Source organism: Carlito syrichta, unplaced genomic scaffold, assembly GCF_000164805.1.
Source record: "Carlito syrichta isolate Samal-C Ts95f unplaced genomic scaffold, Tarsius_syrichta-2.0.1 Scaffold305647, whole genome shotgun sequence".
NCBI lineage: Eukaryota > Metazoa > Chordata > Mammalia > Primates > Tarsiidae > Carlito > Carlito syrichta.
This window is the reverse complement of record NW_007249743.1, coordinates 287,759-315,204: the sequence shown is the minus strand read 5'-3', so window position 1 is coordinate 315,204 and position 27,446 is coordinate 287,759. Positions and strand designations below refer to the sequence as shown.

At 37.9% G+C, this 27,446-nt stretch overlaps 2 pseudogenes across 1 annotated transcript in view; both read left to right on the top strand.

The window, feature by feature from the left end:
* Nucleotides 1-1,973: 1,973 nt before the first annotated feature.
* The window catches only part of LOC103264333, a 79,228-nt pseudogene continuing 53,755 nt past the window's right edge, over nt 1,974-27,446 (top strand).
* The window catches only part of LOC103264328, a 51,407-nt pseudogene continuing 47,630 nt past the window's right edge, over nt 23,670-27,446 (top strand). Inside the window, exon 1 of the transcript XR_002482192.1 lies at nt 23,670-25,229. The product of XR_002482192.1 is annotated as an importin subunit alpha-4 pseudogene (transcript). The remainder of the gene's footprint in view (nt 25,230-27,446) is intronic.

The following is a 27,446-nucleotide window of genomic DNA, read 5'->3' as shown; positions in this document are numbered from 1 at the left end:
CTAACAAATGCCTCACTTTTTATTTAAAAAATTATAAATATATATATATATATATTTACACACACACCACCACAGTGATCACAGTTTCAATACATGACATAGTCAAGTTCATTTGCCCTTGGCTTCTGAGGCAAATGTTAGAATAACCCAAAACAAGAAAGTTTGTAGCAACTTCCTATTGATTAGTCTATGGAAATTCAACTTTATCACTGCTGGATACCTTGTACAATGCATAATTCACATATTTCAAGGAGGTAGCAGGAACAAGTGTTGGTTTAGAATCCTATTCAATATAAACTGTCATCATTTTACAGATGAGGAAACTGAATCTAACATTAAATGAATGGCATAAGAAAACTGGCTTGGTCATTTTTATACAAACATTCAGCTTGAAATCTAAGGATGTAACTTTTAAAGCAGAGAGGCTGCCATCTACCAGCCATATGACCTCAGATAAGCTCTCTACCCATTCCAAGCCTCATCTGGAAGATGGTGATAGTAATAGTACCTACCTAAGAGAGTTGTTATGAGCATAGAATGAGATACAAGTAGGTTAAGAGCTGAGCACAAAGCCTGGAGATTGAAATATGTTGGTATTTGTTATTATAAATATTGTCATTAGTAAGGCAACACTGCCGGGTGCTGTGGCTCATGCCTGTAGTCCCAGCACTTTGAGAGGCAGAGGTGGGAGGATTGCCTGAGCCCAGCCTGGGCAACCTGGTGAGACCTTGTCTCTACAGTGAATTAAAAAAAAATTAGTTGAGCATTGTGGCACACGCCTGTAGTTCCTGCTACTTGGAAGTCTGAGGCAGAATGATCTCAGCCTAGCAGGTTGAGGCTGCGGTGGTTGCAAGCATGCCACTGCATTCCAGCCTGCGCAACAGAGTAAGACTATAACTCTAATATTAATGATAATAATAATAATAAGGCAACACCAACTTGCCTTTCTTCAGTTCCCTTATTATTCTAGGCCCTACAAACAGAACTAAAACTATGGGGCTTAGCAGTTTCTTTGGTTTAAGTAAAGTATCAGTAAGATGACTTAAATGACTCTGTTTAAGCAATAGTTTAGAAAAAATTAAAGAGGTACTGCTCTAAAAATGAAGCCCTCTCATTGATGGACACGATACAGTAAAACTCAATGAAATTCAATTACCTCTGGATTGGGTCAGGCTAGCCAAAAGGGGAATTATACATTTGAAATCAACAAATTGGATTTGGTACCTTTTGCAGCTTCAGCATTGCTCCTTGACTAGACTAGTTCACAAGATCAGAGGTGTCCCCCGCCTCCCTCCCTCCACTGTTCAGCTTTCAAGTTCCATCCACTGACATGTTCTGTCTGTATAGAACTGGTTTATTTCCTTGTTTAGGTTATGAATGCATATTTTCTTCCAAAGTTATTACAACTGCAAAACACATCCTGACTCTAAACTTTTTCTCTCCCAAATATAAATATAGATGTATTTATACATATATAAAAAACTATTGCTCAAAAGAATCCGTTGTATATGGGTTTAGTAATGTATGCCATCATATAGCATTCAAAATGCTTAGTGATATAAATTATGATGCTCAGACTATATTGAGCTGCCATTCTCTCTCTCTCAATATATAATATATATATTAGTTCCCACCCTGTCCCACAAATTAGGCCCCAGTTTAGAACTTCACTTTCACTTCCCCTCTTTCTCCTGATTTCACCCCAGTGTGTCTGTGTCAATACCCAGTTACTGGTCACTAGTAATAATAAGCACAGCAGGTCTTTTAGTGATTTTTTTTGTTTTGTTTTGCCTTGTTCGTTTAAGCACAATTAATAATTCCTGTAAGTCAACACAATAAGCTAGCAATGTGGAAAATATTGCTATTCAGCTGATTGCATAGGAAAAAAATCCACTTTATCCTCTCCCTCCCTGCTGTCCCCACTACAAACACAGATTGCAGACCCAGTGTGTGCATAAATTGACAGAACTAACATGCTAATCCTGAGGTACATCCTGGCATCTGGAAAGTAAGTGCGCATGTCTCCAAATAGTGTAACAAGTGACAGTTTTTGTTTTACATGCTCCTTATTCTAAAAAAATTTTTCTGATCTTTATCTTAAGATCAAGACCAAAATCTATAACCTGGCAGACAAGGCCCCGCAGTGGGGGCGCTGGCTACATCTCCATCTCACCTGCACCACCATCCCCTTTTTTGTCATCTTCTAGTTTCCCAAGCCACATTTCATTCCCCCATGTTCTATGCTCTTTGCCTGCGCAGTAGGTTAGTGCATGCTCTTTCCTACCTGTGTTTTCTAACAGCTTTATTGAGATATGATTCACAGCTCATACAATTCACTCATTTAAAATATATAACTCAATGCTTTTAGTATATGCATTGGGTTTGCATCCATCATTATAATCAATTCTAGAATGCTGTCATTATCCTCAAAAGAAATTCTACACCATTTACCCATCATCCTTGATTCTTGCAACTCCTCGCTCTAGGCAAACACTAACCTGCATTTTGTCTTATGCTGAACATTTCATATAAATGGAATTATACAATATGTGGTTTTTGCGACCAGCTTCTTTCACTTAGGACAATGCTTTCAAGGGTTATTCATGTTGTACCATATATCAGTACTTCATTTACATTTATTGACAAATAATATTTGACTGTATAGAAAAAATACGTTTTATCTATCCATTCATCAACTGATAGACTATTGGGGTGTTTCTGCTTTTTGGTTGCTATGAATAGAATGCTGCTTAATAAGCGTTCATGTACAAGTTTTTGTATGACAAAATATTACTTCTCCTGGGTGTGTATCTAGGAGTGGAAGTGCTGGATCATATAACTCTGCTTAACTATTTGAAGCAATGCTAATATTATTTTAAAGTGACTACATAATCTTACATTTTCACCAACAATGTATAAAACTTTCCAGTTCTCTACAACCTTACCATTACTTGTTATTCCAATCTTATCATCTCTTTTATTATAGCCATCCTAGTGGATGTAAAGTGGTACATTTCTTTGTTAACTGTTGATCTGAATAATTTCTACTCATCTTTTAAAGCTGCAGTTTAAAAACCTTACATCAACCACTCCGCTCCCAGACTTTCCTAGGGCTCCTTTCAGAAAACCGACCTTTTTTTCTCTAAATTTGAAGCTCAACACAAACAGGCACATCACATTTCTGTTCTGTTCCCCACGCAAGGCCCAACATCTAGCCACTGGGTGAACTATAGTGTTGTTTGTTTAAAATATGTTAAATGGATGACATATTAAAAATAATGAGAGAAAGTGTTCATTATTTGAGAATCACCTGAATCTGAATAATTGACATACTTTCCTTTTAAATCTATTTCATTTTTCAGTATTCCTACAGACCAAACTGGTGAAAAATACTTTAATATCAATGACAAGAGTAGGAAAGGGGCCATACAAGAAAACCATAATGAGTGCTTCTATTTTCCTGAATTTTGTTAAAACTGTACACCTCTATGTTTGCTAACGAAAAGGCTCTTTGTGACGAAACACAATATCCACAAGCAAAATCAAATGGACTGTGTATATAATTCTTTCTTAAGTCAAGCAGTAAATAAAAAGAAATATTTTTTGAGAAAAAAGGAACTTAGGGGATTGGATTTTCCTGCTTTAACTTTCAACATGTCCATACCCCTAGAGATTTCAATTCAGTAGGCCTGAGATAGGTCCCAGGAATATACATGTTTAACAAAGTGTCTAGTGATTCTAATGCCAGTGGTCCATAAGCTTCATTTTGAAAAAAAAACATTTATCCTAGTAAATGTTCTCATCATTTAACATTAAACAGGTCATTGTAGAAGTGAATAAATCAGGCTTTAAAGTTAGACACAGACTAACATTTACTGTGTAGCTTCGAATGAATTACTTAATCTCCCTAAGCCTTAGTTTTCTCATTTAAAAAGGAGGAGGGAGAAATAAAGGGCCAACATTATAGTGCTTGTTGTGGGTATTAAATTAAACAATGCACACAAAAAGCAATATTTGGCACAGAAGAAATGCCCCAATATGTTAGTTGATTTTTTTTATCATTATCTTAATTGGAAGATCCTTGTTTTAAAGAGATCAAGTTTTGCTTAGGAGGAAAAGTACTTCCTAAGCATAAGTTGGAATTTACCAGGTTTGTCAATGGCCTTATCATTATTATTACTTTTATAAATAATTTTCCAAGTGGCACTATCTTGTCATAAATAATCCTCAGTCATGTCTATTGACAAGTGCCTCCCTAATAGTCATTTCTGAAGAAAAATTTTGACTCCTATGTTAAATTACAGGTCACCACATAGTTCTAGTTCACACTATGAGCGACTACGTTGGATATAACACATTTTCCTTAGGTGTTATTTACTGAACAGAACATGTTGTCAAACCATCTTATTTGTCTCTATCAAGTGATATATTGAGCCTGGATGCTATTTTGATAGCATTTACTTACTGAAATAGAATTTTTAAAAGTTCAATCAAATTAGGATCAGCCACCTTTCAGAATCAAGAATGCTCATTCATTTATCCAAATATTATTTACTGAGCACCTAGATAATGTCAGGCACTCAGGATACACAGAGAAAAAGAAAGCCAAGGTCCCCCTATCATGGCAATATAATACTCACTACTGTGGAAGCAACAGAGACAGAAAAACACAAGCCACAAGTAATCATATTCATTCCTAAAACAGCCTTACCTGGTGATGAGTGCTGTGCATGACTTTAAACAGCATGGTGTGATAGAAAATGCCTAAAGGAAAGGAGCTACTTTAGATCAGTGGCAGCAAAAGACTCTCCCGCAAATTGTTTGAGCTGATCTGAATGCCAAGGAGGCAGCCATGGGGAATGTTAGGGGGCAGAGTGATTTAAGAAAAGGGAACTGGCAATGACATGACCCTAAAATGACAGGACCATGTTTTGCATAATTGAAAAACAGAAAGCAGGCCAATGTGGTTGGAAAAGGGCAACAGAGGACAGAGCAGGAGGGAAAGAGGTGGGAGACAGAGCTAGGGGCACCTGCTGTAAGACCAGGTGGGCCTTGTTAAAGAGAGAAAGCACTAGAGGATTTCAGCATATAAGTATTGTAGTCTAACTAATCATCATTTCAGGTTCCCTTTCCCTTCCCCTCCTCCCCTCTCTCTAGGGCAACTAGCCATGATGATAACCAATTGAATGATATTTAACTGCAATATTTATTTCCACATTTCCAGTTATAAACTCTAAATTTCTTAACAAATTTGTCACATGGACATGCCCTAAAATGCCTAAATCACATCTCACATTGCTTTAGAAGATGCAGGCACAAGGTATCTAGTTTTGTCTCCATGGCATTTATAGAATGTCTCCTTAAATCTGGTGATTTAGATCGCACCAGGTGATATTTGAGGTGCCTACCTGTGAGGGAAAGGAATAGCAGAAGCTGGCATTGATTGGTGACTCCGCTGTCTTCGCCTTCCTCTACTCTTTGGCTGCCACTGTCGTTTATATTTTCTTACAGAATAAGTACCAGGTAAACAACCGGGGCCCACTCATTGTAAATGGTTTTCTTTTTGAAATAACTTTTTCTGTCCTTTCTCATTTCTTTTACTAATGTTTGAAGGACTTTGGAGTAGGTATTTGAACCCTTGGGGTAGGTTTTTGAAAGGAAATCATACACTTTTTAATCCAAATCTCTTGAATTGCCAACAAAAACATGATGTGTATCAATCTCCTGAGTTCTAGGGCTAAGAAAGTATCATACAACTTGCTAGAAACCCTTCTGAAATAAATGGTTGGAAATTTCATGAGATCAAGAAGATGGTGGTGAGGCTTGCTGCAGATTTCTTTATAATTCCCACATTATGGAATCAGTCAACCATTTTTCTCACTGGTTATTTAGAAATGTGTTATTACCCTAGCATATGATAGAATAGGCACAGAACAGTTTAGTTTGAAAATGGAGTTCATCATGTCTTGGTGTCTCTGTCTCTCTCTCTCTCTCAGCCCCTTTCCATTACCAACCCCTACCCCCACACATTTTCTGTTGCCTCATTCAATGGTCCAAAGCCTCATATGAGTGAAATTAATATAACTCAGCATCCCCAAATGAGATCACACACCTAGCGTGACATAAAAACTCTAAGAGGAGTACCTGGACATGAATAATGTTCAGGAAATAAATTTTAAATTTTTCAACACTTATATATGCATTGGTCTAAAATCTATCTTCCTGAGAATGCCCTGCATCTAAAAATATTTTGCTGTCTTCTTTCTTAATCAACTCCCATTTTACAAAAGAAAAGCATCCTTTTCTACCACCTCCAGTCTTTCTACTGAGTGCATTTACAGAATACAACGTATTTGGGCTATTGAAAAAAGGAACTGTTTGAAATGTTGGTGTTCATGTTGGAAAAACCTAGTGGTTCTGATTCCTGGGTAATGTACTCTTTTGAATATAAGGATTTTCTAAGTTTTTTGCTTTCAATAAAATTAAAAGTCCTAATCTATTCATCAATTGACAGATCATTAAAAATAATTTTTGAAGACAAATTATTTTGCCATCTGGGACTTATAACTCAGAAATAAAGAAATTAATTATATTGCTGTAACAAAACTCTATTCTCATCAACTCAAATATGCAAGCAAACTTTCCCAGCATTTACATCTATAAATGAAAAATGGAAATGCAATTTATTCTGAATCATGTCCCATTCTACAAATACATATTTGTCCAAATATAAGTATATAAACTGCTATGATTTGAATATGGTTGATTCTCACCAAAACTCATGTTGAGGCTTGGCTCCTGATGTGGCGGTTTTGGGAGGCAGTGTCTTTAAGAGGTGATTAGATTGTTAAGATGGATTAATGTGTTTCTTTCTGGAGAGATTAGGTTAGTTCTTGTGAATTGGAGTAGTTCAAGAGACTCAGTAAAAATCAGGTCAGACTCTGTTGTCCCCTGTCTTTTTCCTTCTTCACTCAGTTCCACTTGTGTTTCTCCATCACATCTTGACAAAGTACAAGGCCCTCCCCACAAGTCACCAGATCTGGCCACCCAATCTTGAATTTTGCAGCCTGCAGAGCCATGAGCCAAAGAAATCTCTTTTGTTTATAAATTATTCAGTCTTGGATATTCTGTTATTACAAAGCAGACTGAGACATAAAATAATTGAAAAAAAACCAGCCCATTCATTTAAGAAATATACATTTTAATAAAATTTTTACCTTTTAATTTTGATAATTATTTATTAAATTTATAATATATTTTTGTTGTTTTGAACATTAATAATACCTGTAATGATCATCCAACCTAAAACAAATTTAAACTTAAAGCCTTACGGTCATGAGTAACTAAAAAGTGATTTAATTTTGTGTACTTGATTTTATTGCAAAGAAATATAATGAGGTGATCAATAAAATGCTTTCCAGAAAATAATATATTAAACCTAATACTGTGAGGGAAGTGTAAATGAAAATACAAGTTTAAAGATAATAAAAGACATAAAATTTCCAACAGTTAAAGAAGAACTTTTTAATTAATTTTTAAAGGATGATAGAGGGTATCAAGTTTCCAAATACCAAATTCCATTGGATACATTTAAAATTAATACCATATCCAAATAAAAATAAATAAATAAAATTAATACCATAGTTATGTTTTAAAATACCAATACTTATAATATGCCAGAAGTTTCATTCTTTGCAACTATTTAAATTTAATAAAAGCAAAGTTAGATGCTAACTTTATACAAGTAGAAACATAGTTTATAAAAATTCTTTCAGGGTGTATATGAATGAAATACATTTTACAAATCTCTAATCTATATATTAAAACTATCTCAACTTAAAATAAATTTTGAAAAGTAACTTGGAGAAATCTCGGTTTTTAGAATGTTGTTAAATTGGAAGGAACTAGAAGAAGTTCAGTTTGCAGCACTTTAACATATGTAATAACACAGAAAAAGAAGAGTGATGAAGCAGAATTTGAACCTTTGGCCAGGTGCCATTTTTCCCCCCCTCTCAAATTGTAGCTCATAGTCTTAATTGCTTTAAAATATCTTTGGCCTCCCTCCCATGATGTACCGCTAGATACACATAAAAGATTGCCATACATATACCATAAAACCAATATGTATACAAGAGGGGACCTGAAAAAAACCGGAATTTATTCATAAAAAATTGTGTATTCCTTCTTACATATTTAAACTTCAGTCATCTTCAAAGTACTCTCTGTTTGATGCAAGACACCTACCAAGACGCTTTTCCCACTGCTCAAAACAGGTTTTGAACTCCTTAATTTTGATGCCTTTTAATGCTTCTGGCATTTTTTGTCTCACCTCTACCACATGGACAAAACATTCCCTTTGAGGACTTTTTTTTTTTTAATCTGGGGTAACAAACAAACAAAGTCCCTCCAGGCATGATTGGGTGAATAAGGAAGGTGGGACACAGGGGTCATTGCATTTTTGGTCAAAAACTGCTGAACACTCAGCATAGTGTGGACAGGTGAGCTTGCAAATTACCCATCATGAAATGGGCAAACACGCTGAAATAATTTCCCAAACAATATTCACTGAAGCCAAGCACATCCTCTCACAGCACTAGCTGTACACTGTTGCTGATACGTTCCTAGAATAATTATCTGTAAGGAGCCTGCCCTCTAAAAAGTAATTCCAGTTTTGTTTTTTGGTGTTTGGTGTTTTTTTTTTTTTTTTTGGTCCTCCCTCACACACTAATTACTGGATACAGTGCACACTATCACAAAATTCTAAAGTCCAAGAAAATATCTTGACTTTCAAACAGAAGAAGCTGATGCATCTAGTTTGTCCATAAAGTGGGAAAAGATCTATTTTGTTATATAAAAACACATTCTACTCATACGAAATCATCTTGTAAAGGCATGCTACTTTATCTCTGTGTAAATAGTCTTTCCTATCAATTCTGGATATAATGAAATCCAGAATTGTGTAATATATTAGATAGGTTTTGTTTTATTATATTGTGGAAGAAGGGGACAGAGAGAGAGATAATTCTAGTAATAAAAAAAAGGTTCCTGGATGAAACTTCTGTGATATTAAAAGAACTGAAGTGCTCATTACTTAGCAGATACAAGTTAATTTAAAAATGAGCCTGAGTCATAAGAGTTGCAAAGGCAGATTACATGTGGAAGATCAGCAGGATGCCCTTGTGGCTGTGAATAGCAAACATTAATTTAAATCCCTCCATGATAAGGTCACGATTGGGGAAGTAAGGCTGCACTATTACACCATTTATGAAGAGCAGGTTTAAGCAAATTCACAATGTGAGCAAAATCTCAACAGGATGGCTCATACTTAGGAGAACTTTCAAGCACTAGACGAGCATTTCTGAAGATGTTAACAATAATTGTGCTAATTTCAAATCCTATTTATTCAGCAAGATGGCTACTGATCATTACTTGGGCAACTTTGTTTCAGTTGCCATCTATTCTTTTGTTTTTGTTCCTTTGTTTGTAACCAAACACAAGTTTCTATTTTTAAAAAAAATTCTGTAATCTGGTATTCTTCAAGTCAAACTTTTAATCTGAAACCATAAATTTGCTGTATTGTTCTGACATAAACTAATTCAAGGAGTTTTAAGAAGTTAGGTATCCTTTAAGCTAGCTCATACATCCAAAAATTAACAAATTTCTATCTTGATGTATAGTTCTCTAGGACAGGACATTATACATCATGCTCAAATAAGATAAATGTGTAGGGAAATGACAAGGATGATAATGTGATGATAATAGCACTATAGCAACTGATATTGATTGTGGCTCTACTATGTATTGAGCTGATTTACTACAACAGTCCTAGGTTATATTATTATTCACATTTGTGGATGAGGAAATGAGAGCTTAAAGAAGTTACCAACTCATCAAGTTTGCATCACTAATAGGCAGAGGATGTAGAAGGTTGACACGAATCCAGGACCCAAATCTGTGACCACCATGCAAGAGGGCCCAAGATCCTGATGTGATGTTTTACGGAAGTAAGAGGGGCAGAAGCAAGACAAATTGGTTTCTCCTCCTGGACAGCTCCTCTATTGTGTTACTCTGAAAGTAGATAACCCTAGACTCTTCTGCTTGTGAGACTGTTGTAGAGAGTTTTTTTATTTGCCACTGGAATCCATCTGGAGTTATGGAGTGACTGCCAAGTATCTAAGGTACAAGAACTACGTGAAGGGTTCTGCTTGTAGTGCTGTTGATCTCTCAAACATAGAAGATGCCAATAAGGGAAAACAAGCTTTAAAAGTAACCAGGATCAATGTTACTCTAAATCAGAGGTTACCAAGATTGATTCTTACGCATTAGCAAACAATCATGAGCAATTTCAGACAGACTGAGGCCAAGCTTATCAATGGCTATTTTAAAAAAATATTTTTTCTACTGAATATGTGTGACACTCACCTTTGAGTAAAAATGAAAATCTAAATTTTTTTTAGAAAGGACCTAATTGTTAATGATGATGAATGCTGTAATAGAAAATTGAGTCAAAGAAATCAGCCAACTACTGCATGTCACTAGAGTAATTGCCTTCCTGTACAGATGAATAAATATCAGTTCTCAGAAAGCGAAATGGTCACCTGAATGGTGCATGATTGTGAAATCAGAATGTCATATCAGGTTATATCATTTCATCATGTTTCTTAGAGGATAGTTTTAAAGCCAGTCTCCTGCTTATATTTCTGTAACTGGATGTTCTAAGCCTTTTTAGATATCAAGTCAAATAGTGAGGCTCTAGAGTTTTTAAAAAATATTAATGTAAAGTAGGTTTTAAAAACTAATGTATCTTACAAGGTTGACAGAATGTTTTTAGAATAAATATATAACAAATATCACCCCATGTTTCAGTGAATCACTACTGCAAGAGGTTTGACTTAAAGTAACTACTCTAGGAATTAGGGAGAATCTCAGTATCCACCTTAAGATTTTGTGGAAAAGAAAAGGACTGTGTTATGCAAACTCTCCTCCCATAAAGGAGACCAGGTTGACCAAAGGCAGGTAGACTAAGAGTGTTGACCAATGGTATCATGGCTCACACTTATTTCATACCCACTGCATTTCAAACACTTCATGTGTCCCCATCTAGCCTCAAAATAATCCTGGAAGAGAAGTAAAACAATGAGATCAACCCCATTCTGTGGATTTGATTTAATTTCTCCTGATCACTAGGCATTGGAAAATGAGTCCTTAGGAGATTAGAAATCTGCTGTTGTCAGGAAAGAAGTTAATGGCATAACAAGGACACAAACTCTTAGTCTGGTGATCTTAAGGGTAGTGACTAAAGTATGGAGTCCTGGATCTTAATTCTCTTGTATGACCTGTTATTTAACTATTGAAATGAAACTAATAATAATGCACACATCACATGGATACTGTAAGGAAATGAAGAGTTAATGCCTGAAAAATGCTTTGCACGGGAAAAAGCATGCAGTGACAAATGAAAGGTATCTAATTGTAACATTGTCATTCATTTTAATTATCTTCCTTCCTATCACTGATAGTGCCTTAGTTTATTTAAGGTTAAGTCCATACCCATTTGTATTGCCAACACTTCTGGTTTCAAAGAGTGAGGAAGTGGAACACACACACAAGCACGCACATACACCCACACCCACAGGGATATATATATTGCAGGTACCTTCCTTTGATTGATTGTAGCCCTCACCTTCTTCCAGTCCCTCTTCCCAGCACTTCCTTCTCTCCCAAGCCCCTAAGGATAGAGCTTAACTCAAAACTACTTCTAAGACCACAGTTGCTAGATTGAGCCACCCAATTATTTGAACTCTCCTCTAGTAGATGACTGGAAAGTAGAATTTTAACCTCCACAAAATAAAACAGGTTTTGAAGTACAGACTGAGACCATCAGTAAGGGAGAAAATGGGAAGCTGAGTGCTCAAAGAATCAAACTCTATTTCCTAACTATCAGGTATATCTTTATCTGAGTTCAGATTTTGCAGTCTCTGAGTTATGCAAATTGCTGAGAAATCTCTCTCTCTTCTTCCCTTCCCTCTCCCCCTCTCTTGTTCTTCCCATTCTCCTGCCCTCCTTATCTCCTCTCTTCTCTCCTTTTCTTCTCTCTCTCATGTCAGTTCCATTGTATGTCTAAGTATATTTCACTTTAATATGTAATAATTATCTTTAGTAGGCCAAGCAACATGCATTTGTGGATGAATTAAAAGCATTCAGTCTGCCAAGGAAAATTACTGAATCATTACAACTCTCCTACAAATGGCCTGCTAGAGGTTTGTAGATGGGCATTGGTGACCTAGAGGAGAAAGTGTGATTTTGCCTAGAAACGGGGGTACTCCCTCACCAGGTTCTGGTGACATGGACTTATTGTAAAGACAATCTCAGAGCATCTGGAGGTTGATAGGTAGGATGAATGGAGGACATTGTTTTTGAAGTTCTGCCACAGGTACAGTGTATCTGATGCTAAAAAAAAAATTACTGGAAGCTCCAAAAGTATGTATCTTGCTAGTCATAGGCATGTCTGTCAGAATCTGACACTCCGGCTTATGGATGTCTCTCTCTCTCTCTCTCTCTCTCTCTCTGTGTGTGTGTGTGTGTGTGTGTGTGTGTGTATTCTACCTCCTCTGAAACAAGAAGTGTTGACAACATAAAAGGGTATGGACTTAAACTTAAATGAACTTTTACTCTAAACTGCTATAGATTTTGCATCAACAAATATATTTTTCCCAGGATTTGCAGCACAGATAAAGCCAAATAAATCAATCCATTTAAAATTTTCCCAGTACACCATCTAGACTTCTTGCCCGTTTTCACATCCTCCACTTTTTCCAGCTTTTAAAAATATTATTAGTGAATTCTTAATTACAATTTAATGAAGGTCAATTCCCACTGTTTTTGGTACCACTTTTCTCTAATTAGCTAGTTAATTGAGCTATAGTCCAATGACCTTAATAAAGGCAGTGAACTGTTTAAAGAGTTTGTGTGATTCTTTCATAGCTCTTACCATCCCTTGTTGGGGCCAGTGCTTTCAGATGGCTGGTGGAAAATGTCTGTTCCAAACCCATCTGTTTTGTCAGATTTCCCCTCCTTCCAGGAAACTCATCATTCAATTAGAAAATCAGGACCTAGCAGAAACTTGGCAAAGCCTCAAATATTTCTTTTCTGTGTGTTTTCTTGTTTTTTTTCATGTAAAACAAAATGAAATGTGAAATGTGTCAACTCCATGACCTGTCTTACCCAGAGGAAACTTAGCTCCCTTTCTCAACTAGACCAGTGATTCTCAAGTCATGAGGAGGCAGGGAGTGATGGTTTTGCCACCAATGCCCCACTCCTTGTTTTAGTTCATTTGTGCTGCTACAGCAGCATGTTGGAGACTGGGTGATTTATACAAAGCAGAAATTTATTTTCTCGCAGTTCTGGAGGCTGTGAAGTCCAGGATCAAGGCTCCAGAAGGTTCAATTCTCTAGTGAAAGGCATATCACATTGGCGACATGTGAACTTTTCTGGGACCAGAGGTGAAATGCTATAGTTTGAATGTATCCCTTCCAAAATCCATGTGTTGTCAATGCAATAGCACTAAGAGGTAGGGTTTTTAAGAGGCAATCAGGCCATGAGAGCCCCTTCCTCATGAATGGAATCAAGGCCCTTACAAGAGAGTCTTTGTGAAGCATTCTGCTCCATTGCCTTTCCTCTTCCCACTATGTAAGGACACAGCATTCCTCCCCTCCACAGGATACAGCAACATCATACCATCTTGGAAACAGACAGCAGCCCTAACCAGACACTCAAACCTACTGGAGCCTCCAGAACTACAAGATAATTAATTTCTGTTCTTTATAAATTACCCAGTCTCAGACATTTGGTTATAACAAGGGGATTTATACAAACTCTATTGGCTTTCTCATCTTGAGAAATGCTTTGGGAGACTTCTTATTGCACTGCTAATATCAAATGCTCTTTTCTATTTTTTTTTTTCTCTGAGCCTCCAAACTCAACATAAGCTACTGTCATTACAGACAAATGTGATTGTCCTATTATGGAGCTTTACTCCAACCCCCATTACCCCATTTGCTGCCTTCTGGCTGTCCCACTGCCACCATGGTACTCAGATCTCATGCTTTAGAGAAGAAGGGAAAGAGCATGACTGCATTAAACCCACCAGCCAGGCTCCAGAAACAGGAGCTTGAGTTCCTTACCAGCTGGCAAGTCTGAAAATAGTAGAACAGTGTGAAGAACACAATGGTATAACAAGAAGAAACTTGGAACACTTGATTGGGGTATCCAATGAAAAACTATTCTCAGATTTTCACCCTCCTCCTATCATTTTTTTCAATGTGGTGAGATCTTCCCCACCCCACTCCCTAGAATGGGAAAATGGCCTTACTGTTTACTACATTTATTTCTTTAAATCCAGAACAAGAACACACACATGTAGCTTTAGCTTCCCTGGGCTCTCAGCAGTTTAAGAATGCCTTGTTCTACTGTCCACGGTTCATTAGATATTTAAATAATCAGTGTAAAGTTGAGTTTGGAATTTTTGCAGCTCTCTTAGCCCTTTCTCCCAGCTGGGCATCTTCATTTTCAATGTTTATTAGCAGAACCCTAATCAGAGCTACAGATTCATGCAAGGAAGTGCTTCAGAGTTTTCCCTGGGAACGTGTAGGCAGTGATCCTAGGTAAAATTGGCTTGAATCCCTTATGAGGGACATGGTTATTGAAAACAATACTTGAGTGCGTGGCCAAAGTGTGATCTCATTTTCATTCCAGCACCTTTCTGATACCTGCAACTTAGACTCTCTCCTCCCTGTTGTTTTGAAATGTTTAAGAAAAATCTAACAATTTATATGCTGTCTCAATAAATAGCCTGAATTGCGATGAGTTTTCTATTTGTGGCCTATTAGTCCACTAGCCAATTGACTAGCCACACTTATGGTCAGAAAAGTATGTAGATTATTGACAATCTAAAATTTGCAAGGCCAAAAATGAAATTATTACAGTGGAAATAGAACTTGGAAAAATTGTAATTGAAGCTAGGGAAAAAACGTTAGTAGCCTTTGAGCTGCCATTTACTCTTGAGAACTATCCACAAAACCAAGAATTAAATAAAGCAAGTTATCTAGTTTAATTCTCCAAATACTTTGAAGGCAGTTGCTATGATTCCCATTTTTCAGATGTCAAATCAGATTTACAGAGCTTAAGTAACTTATACAGTGCCGCACGATTTGTTAGATCCAGAGACATGCTCTTCACCACAGTGTTACACTGCCACAGCATTTTTACCTGGAAGTAGGAAAATGAAAAGTCGAGAATACCCATCAGCATGTTGAGCACTTGCTGTGTGCAAGACATGTGGAGCTGCAGTATCATGAAATACACAAGTCCTCACCAAGCTAGAGCTGGTAGTCAAGTCAGTAAGACAAAACAAAGACACATCACATGAAGGAAGTGTGTTTTATTATTACTAGTAATGGAGACATCATGTAGGAATCAGTGGAAAAGAGAGTTTGCTATTGGCTTGGGTGGTCAAAGAAGTCTTATAGAGGCAGTGAGCCTTGGCAAAAAAATAGAAACTAGTGGAAAGGAAGAGAGAGATTTTTGACTGGGAGGATGGCTAGAGCAAAAATGTAGGGGATATAATTTAACAGTAGGCACCTTTTTTGGCCTGGCACCCTCCTTGTTGGGAGAACCAGCCCTCTCCTACCCATACAGTCCAACTAGACCATCAATTATGGTGTCTCACCTGATGCCATAGAAGGTCAAATGACTCAAGTCAAGTAATCAAAAGCCCACCTTGGAGTCATCTATGGAGAAAATTTCTTTTTTTGGAGTTACTAAACTAAATATATGTGGGTCTAGTTGTTGGTGGCCACATTGCCCATGATGTAGAAGGAATCAATTTAAAGAATAAAGCTGAGCAGTGATAAGCAGATCCTAGAGAAGAGATTATAGAAAGACTTGACCTCTCCCCTAAAAAAATTTAGTCCCTGAACTCAGTCAAAAGTGTGAAGCAAGCACATTCTAGACTTTCCAGTTAAGTGAGCTATTGAATTTCCCTATGTAATCACTAGTGTGATTTGGATTTTGGATACTTGCCAAATAAAATATTCTTAGCACATATAATTGCTATATCTTTTGTAAAAGTGTTATAAGCACCTATACATCAAAAAGTTATTTTGAATATTAAATACATGTCTAGAATAATGATTAGGTACTAAGCACACATAATGGTTAGGTAAATGTTCAATAATAGCTTATTTATTCATAGGACCAATAATACTGCTAATACTTTTATATTCATTTTTGTTTAACTTTAATTGTTTCCTTTTGCAATGACTATATAATATTTTATTATATTGTGATAAAATGAACTATTTTACCAATCTCTTATTGTTGGACTTTGAGTTTTACATGGTTTTGAACTTGTCTCTCTCATAAACAATCAGTCTTGCACTTAAATATTTACACACATTTTAAATCATTCCTTCAGGATAAAAACTCAGAAGCTGATTGACTTCCTGTCTTTGAAATCAGAAGTTTTATTTTTAAGTTCACATAAAATATGTCCCTAATACATGACCTCTGATCTGAGTGAAAATTTTGAATTATAACTTTGACTCTGTCCTGAACTCTGAAATCTTATGCTATTGTAGATTTCCCCAAAATATTTACAAAATGAATTTTATTTCCAGAGGGTATAGAAAACAAAATAAAAACAATTTGTTCTAAGGAGGCTGCTACTGAAACATTTGCTTTGAAACTTGATATACTAAAGGAACATCAAAAATTTAAGTCAAGCCATGTTTTAAGTATGCAGAAGTCAGGCTTTAATTACCAGAAAGAAATCCCCAAGACAGGCATAAATCTGCACAGCAGCATCAGCTTAGACCCAGCACTGAGTTCTGCATGCCCTTAGTTTTGGCAGTATTCTTTCTCACTGAGGTTCAAAAAGTGAAGTTCAAAACCATTAACACATCCTCCGGCCAAAAAATGGAAGAAAAACACAGAAATGCCATGTGATTTTTGTTTTAAATGATGGATTTCTTTATCATTTTCATCCTGTGGTATCTCCAATGCCTAAAGTTCTCTATGTGGCAACCCAGCAGATGGTCAGGGAACAGCAAGAGCAGTAGGAGTCTATTCAACCCTGCCTCCTGCATTCAGCCTCAGGGAGCTTCTGCATAAAGCTGGTGGCTCCTTTCAAACCCCACATTAAGCCATCTCCCACAGCCTTTCTTGGCTTTTTTCTTTCACTCATTTTGTAAAAAGTTGATTCAGGATTGAAAAAACTAAGACCAAACAACATGATATTCATGTTCCTGATGAGAAGACAGCTGGTGAGGAATGCATTCTCATCATTATGAAACCCTCATGCCTTAAGGATTAGCACAGTCATGGGGACAGGGTGGGTGAGGGGCCATAGAAAAGAGAGAATTGATTACATCAGTTATGTCTATGGAGACTATCTATGGAGTGGTCTCCAACATCCTGTCCTCTGTTGTTCCAACCCATTGTTTCAAATACATCTGTGTTTATGCCATTGTCATCTCTGGCTTGTAGAAAAACTAACTCCTCATGCCAGCATTCAAGACCTTCCTTGTCAGAGCCATCTTCTACCATTCCCTGTGTTTCATGTTTTAGCTAAACTGCACTACTTACCATTCTCTAAGCCATATATATATATAAGCACTCTATTTCTTCATAGTTACTGAGCATCTACCATTCACCTGGAAGGTCCTTCTTTTCTCTACATCTCAGCTTATTGAAATTTGACTTATCCTCAAAGACCCATCAAAATACTAACTGTTCCATGAAGTATTTCTCCACCATCATTCTTAATCCCAAAGATACATGACTTCTCCCTCTTCTAAACATCCACATCTCTGTGTAAAAGTCTTTCTTTGTGTGAAAACCATTACTGCTTTGAACTTTAGTTGGATATAATTTACTAGATTTCAAATATCTGAAGGATAAGGACTATTTCCAACACAGTTATAGTTTCTGAAAGGAAGTATTAAAAATGAAATCAGTGACATTATTAAAGGATAGGGTTCAAGTTATAATTACCCACACATATCAACACACATTTGTTGAGTTCCTGCTGTGTGCCATGAATTGTGGTTAGTACTGATTACACTCATGACAAATGTATATTCCAAAAGAACTCCCAAAAATATAAAATTTACATTCTTAAAAATCTGGATCTGTAGGTATTGGAGGTACATATCAAGACTATGATGCTTTAAACATTAGGATTTTGAAAATCACACAATAAGCATGAATGCTGTTAAGACAATGCCTCACCTCAGAAGAGTCTGGGCTTGCTATTTCAAAATGTTAGACTCTGATTCTTCTTAAATACTTCTTCTTACAGCATACTACAATATATAGGGAGTCTAATAACCATGGGATTGGAGGATTTTTCCTGTTGCACATTTTGTTCTTTTAATCATTTTGTAAGAGGGAAACAGAATCAAAATATAGTATACCGAGCATCCCTACAGTCTTTATTTATCTCTGAAAATGTGAAATGTGGCTTTAATCTAAACCTTTCTATTTAAAGGAGGTATAAATAATTGTTCCTCATCAAAGCAAATTCAAATCTATAAACCTCTGAAGCATCCTTTCAGTCATTGGTTACTAGTGTCTGTCTGTTTTCCGTTTGTGAGAAGGCACTTGGTAAATGTGTAATCTGAAAAACTGATGATTTACTCTTGAATAAATGCTATCGTTTTAAAGACTCAGTTATAGATTTCCCCCAAAGAGGAAACTAGTAATATTTTATTCTAAACTATATGAACATCTAAACTCATATAATTTCTAAATGCTTGTACAAGGAGAGAATACTTGTACAAGGAGAGAAATCTCTTTTCTACCATGTCTAATAAAATAAAGTGAACTCATCAAGACTTTATACTGTTGCTTATATAAAGTAATTTGAGATAGACTATATATGAAGTACTTTCTGATGTGAGCAATATTATATAAACTTGTTTCTCTAAAGTAAATGAAATTTTTCTGGCTGGAAAGTTGACCTTGCTCAGATCTAGGTTCCACAGGACAATGCCACATTTTCAGTTTTCTGCTTATATGTAGTTTCCTATCCAAGAAAATGAGCTTCTTGAAGGCAGGAATGGTTTTGCTTCCCTGAAGAACCAGCTCTAACTTGGAGAGAGCCCAACTTACAGCAGATATTCAGTAAGTGCTTATTAAAGGAATGAACTCCAAACTCCAATTTGTGTGTACATGGCTCTTTAACTAGGATTCGGACCCCCACAGCCATTTGACGTTCAGTCAAAAACAACCATACATTTATCTGAATGTTCTTGTGCTACCATATGTCCTGGGAGAGCAAAAGAACTGACACTTTTCCTTGTGATTCAACTCAAAATCTTTCCAGTTGATTCCTTCTGCCTACTGAACCAAATTGTTCTAACAACCCTTCATTTTCATAAAAATTCCACTTTCAATGAAGCTTTTTTAATTGCATGCTGTCTTAACTACCTCTTGCTGTGAGATTATCTAGTCTTCTCTCTTGTTTTTAATATTGTCCTTGCAATAAAAATCTATGCATGCTGACTTTGAATAAGGCATTATTCTAGGCATGGTCACCTAACCCAAGTGTCTCCATCCTCTTTTGCCCTCTCATTTTAAAGTTTGTCTCTCCAAAACAGAAATACTTTCCTTTCCCAAAGCTCTTGAATTAGGAAAGGAGGTCAGAAATTAAATGCTATTTCATCACTCTTATTTAGAAATATAGAATCTTTACTGGTTTGTGAAAATGGGAAATAAGTACCATTTTTTCCCTTCTAAATTGAACAACAGCTAAGTAAAAGTGAAGGGATGGGTTTAAATTAGAAAGGCTATATTAAATCAGCCAAAGTCAAAGCTGATTTCACTCCAGGAATTGTATGCACGAAAAGGTGTAATTATGAAAACTTAATATTCTGCTTGCCTTTATGCACTTTCACTTTATGAACTCAAGACCTCCAGATGCTTCCTAAGACTGCTTTCCCATTTATAATAAGTCTTGAGAATGAGACACTTCCTGAAGGAATTGAAGGAGGGAAGAAGTTTTAGGGGGGTTTCCCCTTTAAGTTTAGCAGCAACCTTAAAACAAAAAAGCGGTTGTTCTTCTGGGTTTTTTTGTGTGTGTTAAGAGTGCTGCAAATAAAATGAATCTCAGGAAGTCAGCAAATAAATTATGATTTGACAATTAGGTTTACAATGGATCCCTTAGGGAAAAATATTAATTGCAGCTTCTAAATAACATCAGTGGGTCTCTCTGCAGTCACTGGGAAGGTTTATCTTGGGAAAAGGAGGGGATTTCAGAGAATTACTGGAAGATTCAATAATGCAAAACCCAGGGCTATTAGTTGGGTCATGTTTCCATCAACAGAGCATCATAGCAGGCAGCACAGGTGAGGAAAGAGTTGGGAATTAACTCAGACTGAGCAGGCAATGCCTGCCCATCCATTCTATGTGGCTGCCAACCTCAGAACTCTGCTCTGCGAGGTTTCATCACACTCATGAACGAACCCTGTCAGTACTGTTGAGAGGCTGAGGTTTTGTATGCCATTTCCTACCATTTCCAAAATAAAAATTAATGCTGTGAACCCCTCCATTTCATGAGTTTTTAAGGTTGTACAACTATAAATAAAAGAATCAGGGTGAATGCTGAGAGCAGCTTTACTTTCTGTGCTATTTTACCAATAGAAACCCAGAGACGTTATCTCTTGCCAAAATCACACAACTAATTGATGGAAACCTTTATTATGTCCAAGAGAAACCATCATGTGTCTCAGGATCATCTTCCCAGTCAGCTCTGCCATCCCATTGTTCTGTGTCAGTCTGATTTAAGACAGAGAATGTGTAAAAGGAATAAGTGGGTTGTGGTGAGAATTTTCTTGTCTTCATTTAAATCAAAACAATAGCTGACTTGGGGACAGGATGCCTCCACCAAATTGAGACAGATTTAATGATCTTTTGCAAAAAAAAAAAAAAAAAGACATATTGTGTTTCGAGCTACCAGACGTACTATGTTTCGAGCTACCAGGTGGGTTCATTTGGTGGGTAAAAGCCATTAACTGAATGTCAGGGCTTTTTTTTCTTCTTCTTCTTCTTTTTAATTTTGGTGGGCTCTTTTATTTCCCCACCAGGGATAATGAAATCTAAAACATTTATGTGGCTTTATAATGACTATTTAACATTTACAGGCACCTGGTATTTGCCAAAGTGCTTGACAGTCAGTGTTTATCAACAGGAAAATAACTAGTAGAAAATCTGCCCAGTGATATTTGGAAAGCAAGCCCCTTTGGGGTTACAGAGGGTGTTTCTGGAAACAATGTTGGGGCCAATGATTGAGAGTGAAATTCATTTCTTAAATTTTGCCTAAGACCCACACTTTAAACTTTTCCCTAGTTTACCAGACTTCATTACAAGAATCTTGAAGAATAGCATGACTATTATGCATTTTATTCACCCATCTAAAGCATGGAATAGGTATTGAGGATGAAGGATTAATAAAAAATCCACCCAAGCATGGGTTAAGTGATCATCCCATGATGCCTTTGGTCTAGACTTTTAAGAGTGGTTCCCAATGGTGGCAAGGGGGTGAGTTGTGAGGTGTGGAATCTGGCAATGTCTGGAGACATTTTTGGTCATCACTACTGGAGAAGATGCTACTGACATCTAGTGGGAAAGACCAGAAATAATGCGAAATATCCAATGAAGCACAGTCCAAAATGTTAAGAGTGCTGAGGTAGAAGAACCCTATTGTGAGTCTTTCTGATTTATACTTGCTTGGTTACATATCAGCCTCCCCCACCACATTGTAAAATCCTGGAGTGCAGAGACCATGTCTTTTTCTTCATTGTATCCCAGCATCTAACACATGTACAGAATTCAATACATAGTGTTGAATGAATTAATGAAGATGAAATCCTATCCCTCAGGTAGCCCACAATCTCAGGGTTAGAGTTAAGTAGGCAATATAAGGATAAAATTTGTCTGGTCTTCAAAATAGATAAAATCTATTTTGTGTGGCTTTATCATTTATCATCCAAGCAAATAAATTTTTGAAAGTGAAAGTGAGCACTTTCAAATAATTAATGCAGGGCAGTAAATGAATCCTAGATACAAAGCCTATCCCATACAAATCAGAGCACATGTATGGTCAATCCTTGTTGTATAGCCCACATGTTACTGAGCAGCCGCCCTGAAGCAAGTGCCAGCACTTCACAGAATCCACTCCCACAAGTATAAGCTGGGTCTTAGATATACAGAATATTTCATGGGATCTGGGAAAGTTTGCGTTGCATGTCACACAGAAAAAAGATAATAAATATAAATAAATAAAAGCTCGTTAGACAACTGATTCTTTATTTCAGGCCCCCAACTCATATCCACCTTCTGCCAACAGCAACTTACTCTTCTTGAACCTCTTCCCACCAGCCTCTCCAGCCTTCCAGATTTTTCTTCTTCCATGGTTCCTCATCCCTCTTTCTTATCATCAATATGTGGCACACTCAGCTTGCAAAGTCTATACCTATTAGCTCTACTCGGTGCCTAAGCTCTCCCTGCCTAGTGACCAATTACAGATAGTAAAGAAAGATAACTTTTCTTAGATATGGTTCTCATGACTCCCAGCTGTAATTGGGGTTTCTTCAATGTTGTGAGTACAGACAGAAATGCAAGGTTCACCCTACCCAGGATGGTGGGGAAAAGCTTAACAGAAAATAATATGCAAACAAACTCTGTTTACTCATAGAATATGTCAGTTTACTCACAGGAAACATAATTGGAAAGCCCACTGAAACACCACAAAAGGCCTGCATCTCATGTTCCCTGTTGTCTTCACCAGGAAGCATACTTTGTTAGGGGTCAGAGACAAAGATCTCATGTGAAAACTTGCTAAAAAGTGAAGTAAATAAAAATACTGTGGTTTATGGCTTTTCCAAGGCTAGACTGTGGAAGAAAGATACTGAGGTTTCGATTTAACATTTTATTTTTCTTTTATACTAAACTCTATTTCAGTAAAAACCAATCGTTAATAATCTTTTACGCAGCTATTGTGAAAATAAACACATCTTTATGATCCAAAATGTTATTGTTTTATTATAAGAAAATACTAGGGACAGTAAAGTGGCTATCTTTAACTAGAATAACTTCCATTATTTTGTGGTCTCTTCTGACATTACTGCTGCAAAGAAGTCCCCAAAGGAGACTGTGACAATATCTCTTCCTAGTCTAGATTTAATAAGGTCCTCCTCAACACAAGGTCAGCAGCATCCATTATCCTTGTACAGCCTTTGAGATTTCACAACTTTGTATGTGAACTTGATATTAAGTGGACCTTTCAGAACAAAATGTTACTGGTATTTAACATATTTTATTACAGTGGGATTTCTGTGAGTACATGAAACAAATTCCAAGTGATAATTTGTATATGATTGAGAATTGGTGCTCACTTAAAAAATTTCCTTAGCATTTCCCTCACCCAAAGTCAGAAAGAGAATTCCCAGTTGGAATTAGTTCTCAAGCTTCAAGAAACAGCTGTTGACGCGCCATTCCTGGCCCAGCAGATGACCCGTACCTTCCCCGGTGCAGCTGCTACCTCGCACTCGGGGCATGCTCTCCCCCCCACCTCCCCCTCCCTCTTTGAGACTCACCTCTGCAGTGCTGCAGCAGCCGCGCGCAGCCATGGCCGTGAACCCCAGCCTGGAGAGAGCTTCAAGAACAAGGGCCGTGATGTGGAAACGATGCAAAGGCACAGAAATGAAGCTGAACTGTGGAAGAGCAAAAGGGATGAACACTTATTGAAAAAGAGAAATGTTCCCCAAGAAGAAAGTTTAGAAGATTCAGATGTTAATGCTGATTTTAAAGCACAAAATGTAACACTAGAAGCTATATTGCAGAATGCCACAAATGATAACCCAGGGGTCCAGTTGGGTGCTGTGCAGGCAGCAAGAAAACTACTATCTAGTGAGAGAAACCCACCAATTGATGACCTAATAAAGTCTGGGATTTTACCAATTCTAGCCAAATGTCTAGAAAGGGATGATGATCCTTCATTACAGTTTGAAGCTGCTTGGGCATTAAATAATACAGCATCAGGAACTTCTGCACAGACTCAAGCTATTGTACAATCTAATGCAGTACCTCTTTTTCTGAGACTTCTTCATTCACCACATCAAAATGTTTGTGAACAAACAGTGTGGGCATTGGGAAACATTATAGGTGATGGTCCTCAATGTAGAGATTATGTCATATCACTGGGAGTTGTCAAACCTCTTCCGTCCTTCATCAGTCCCTCCATTTCCAACACCTTCCTTGGGAAAGTCACATGGGTCATTGTCAATCTCAGCAGGAATAAGGATCCCCCACCGTCTATGGAGACAGTTCAGGAGATTTGGGCAGCTTTATGTGTCCTCATATACCATACAGACATAAACATTCTTGTAGACACTGTTTGGGCTCTGCCATACTTGACAGATGAGCAGATAAAGATGGTTATTGATTCAGGGGTTGTGCCATTTCTCGTGCCCTTTCTGAGTCACCAGGAAGTGAAAGTTCAAACAGCTGCACTCAGAGCAGTAGGCAACATAGTGACTGCCACTGATGAGCAGACCCAGGTTGTTCTCAATTGTGACGTCCTGTCACACTTCCCAAATATTTTATCACACCCAAAAAAGAAGATAAATAAGGAAGCAGTATGGTTCCTTTCCAACATAACAGCAGGCAAACCAGCAACAAGTTCAAGCAGTAATAGATGCTGGATTAATCCCTATGATTATTCATCAGCTAACTAAGGGAGGTTTGGGAACACAAAAGGAAACTGCTTGGACAATCAGCAATTTAACAATAAATGGCAGAAAGGATCAGATTGAGTACCTTGTACAGCAGAATGTAATACCACCGTTTTATAATTTACTGTCAGTGAAAGATTCTCAAGTGGTTCCAGATGGCCTAAAAAAGCATTCCAATAATGACTGGTGATGAAGCAAGCACGATAGCTGAAATAATAGAGGAATGTGGAGGTTTAGAGAAAATTGAAGTTTTGCAGCAACATGAAAATGAAGACATATATAAATTAGCATTTGGAATCATAGATCAGTATTTCTCTGATGATGATATCGATGAAGATCCCAGCCTCATTCCTGAAGCAACATAGGGAGGTACTTACAATTTTGACTCAACAGGCAACCTTCAAACAAAAGAATTAATTTTTTTTTTTTTTTTTGGGAGTTGGAGGCTCACTCTATCACCCAGACTGTGGTGCAGTGGCATGCTCCCAGCCACTGCAGCCTCAACCTGCTGGGCTCTGGCGATCCTTTGCCTCAGCCTTCCAAATACCTGGAACTACAGGCGTGCGCTACCACGCCCGGCTAATTTTTTGATTTATTGTAGAGATGAGGTCTCGCCAAGTTGCCCAAGTGGGTCTTGAACCCACGGGCTCAGGCAGTCCACTCACCTCAGCCTCCCAAAATGCGGGATTACAGGCTGAGCCACCAAGCCTGGCAAGATTTTAATTTTTAAGTTCAATTGAATGCAGCATCTTTCCCACATACAATATGAAGCACCACCAGGTGGCTACCAAATGATAAGAACAATAACAGCAAGAAAAGGCTCTGAAACACACATGCCTCTTCATTTTGATGCTTCCAAAGCAAGCCATGTCTCAGTCACTTTGCAGCTGCCAAAAGTCACTATCACTTGGACTGTAAATGCTTATGCATGATTTTCTAAACTGTTTTAGAATTCTCCTTAGCAATCTCAACTACCCTATTTTCCCATGTTCCCTGGTGCGACATGCTGACAATTGCAGTCTCCAGTTCAGAATATTCCATAGTGGTGGCATGTCAACTGGCCACTGATACTCCTTTGGAAAACACACCATGGATCAAGACTTTGGTATGATGCATATACACATTGGAATACTAAAGAGGTGCAGTGTGATCTGAGCCTCCGTCATTGTCCTCCACAAACATATTTTCATATTCTTTATGTGGAAGAATTGATTTTAAAGTACAAGCCAAATGATTTTCATTGGTGGAACTGACACAACAAAAGTAACTTAAAAACAAGAAACTTGGTTATTGATTAAACAGATAAGTTTTTTAAAAACTGTAATTTCAGATGATGAGCGTGCATGTGGATACTGAAGGGCAGGAGACTCCGGGCTCTCCTGTTTCTGTCCAAGGACATGCAAGTGGAAAGTTATTCCTTAACTGCAAGCCCCCACTGTGGTACATTTCATCCGTACCCCCTTCTGCATTTCCTTTAACCGGAGACCAAAATGTGCAAATCATTTCATCAAAACACATAATTGATTTTCAGAAGATGGCAACCGCATAGATGGATCCCTGAGATTCTCTGAACGTGAGTTTCCCCAAAAGACTATTACTTTTCTTCCTGCACCCCCCGCCCACCTCCAGCTGTACTGGTATGAGACTTGGGGCCTTTTGGTCCCACGTAGAGCCAGACATTGCTGCCGGACCATGGCTGCTCCACTATATGTGATTCCGGCTGCCTGGGGAATTCCAAGTCCCAGATTCCAGCTCCATCCCTGGCCACATCTTGGAGACCAGCACCCAGCGCGAAGCTGCCGGTCACACAGGGAGGCTCTGAGCGCCCACCACTTAGAGATACTGGTCCGATTTCTGGCTAAAGTGCCCTGGGAGGGACCCAGAGCCACCACCTTCCCTCTGGAGCTTTGTAGATCGGAAGCCCCTGGCTCACCCTGGCTGAGGCACTCAGCGTGCGCGACCACAAGCCTGTGTAAGGGAGCAGAACCCCAAGCTGGCGTAAGGTGCCGATCGCAGGCTTCCAGCTCCAGAGGAGGAAACGCCCGACCTTGTCCTCCACCCCAGCCGACTGGAGGCACCCCAGATCCAGCGCCCAGCTGTGAAGCTGGTCCCGCCTAGCGACCCACAGGAGCCCACTAAAAGTGAAAACAAAACCACCACCTCTGCCATTTTAAAGGCATATTTACATCGCATCGCCCCGCCCACCTAGTAGCGCCTCCACCTCGGTTCCCACGGTGACGTCATTAACAGGAGACAAAGCCCCTCCCCTACGATGAATAGAGACTAATGTCACAGATTTCCTAGGCAACAAGCTAACTGCCTGCAATAGAAACAGAGGAGAGAAGCTGGAGATTAGATCTCAGGAACTTGATCCACTAAAGAACGAGAGAGAAAAATCTACACAAATGAAGAAAAACCAAAAGAAGAATATGGGTCTCTCCCAGACTCCTGGGAGGGCAGACATTGAGAAAACTGACTTTGGAATGCAACAACGAAGAACCCCATCCAGAATGAATGGTCTCAAAATACAACCTTAGACATCAAGACATTAATAGAGAGATTAAAAAGAATTGAAGAGACTCAAGAAGAAACTGCAAAGGAGCTGATATCTGAGATAACAGTAATAAAGAATACTGTGAATGGAATAAACAATAA